Raw genomic sequence first — 919 nt, 5'->3', positions numbered from 1 at the left:
GCATGCGTACATACGGAGGAGGGAATTAAAGTCGTAGGCTCGAAGAGATATGGTGGACCCTAACGAAGGGGCAGTTACCCACACCTTTCTCGGGAAGCCGCAGCCAGCCTCCGTATGTGCGTAAGAGACAACTGAAGGGCGCAAGAGCCAAGGAAGCGGAGGGGTAACCCGCGACCTAGCTCGAGCGCCATGGGATTAACGTTCCACAGTGACGTTTCTCATTCAGGTACTTAATGGTACCTGCCTTCCATACCATACGAAATTTGTACATAATTCGTACATAATATCAAATATAGCTAATATACATGAGCAATACATTCCTATCAAAGAGCCTCGTTAGACATGAAAAGCAACACGCCGCAATTGGACTTAGAATATAAACTCTGACTCTGAATCAAAGGCATGTTACCCAAAAATATATATATTCGAACGAGCTTGCAAGGAGTCATCACACGAATGATGGTCTCCACGGCAAGCGAAAGTCTACATTCGGGCTGAATAACCAAGTGGGAAATGATACGTCTGACCTCGAAGTATTCAGCAAGAAGCATGGCAATAAACGACGGAGAGTGTAAACACTGACGTCTTAGGGCAAAGCACACGTGCGTTGATTGGAACCAAGTACACTACACCAAATGGAGATAAGAGCTGAGATCTCCAAGTGTACAGCACGTGCGCATCGAACGAAGTCCAACAAGACGAAAATCCCACATGGCAGGGGCTCTCAGATTGAGAAAGTAAAGTAAAATAAAATGCCCCATGACACGATGAGCAGTCAAGCGTCCAAAATAGCAAATGATGCTGTGGACGCCAAAGAACTCACCAAAGCAGAGAAGCGAATCTGGGGACGACCGGTTTCGGCTGGCGTCCTACGGACCGCTATTGCCATGCGTGACATGGAACGGGGCGACCTGGGCAT

This window comes from Harpegnathos saltator, unplaced genomic scaffold (assembly GCF_003227715.2).
Source record: "Harpegnathos saltator strain DR-91 unplaced genomic scaffold, Hsal_v8.6 scaffold242, whole genome shotgun sequence".
Taxonomy (NCBI): domain Eukaryota; kingdom Metazoa; phylum Arthropoda; class Insecta; order Hymenoptera; family Formicidae; genus Harpegnathos; species Harpegnathos saltator.
The sequence above is the reverse complement of the archived record's forward strand: the minus strand, read 5'-3'. Positions refer to the sequence as shown.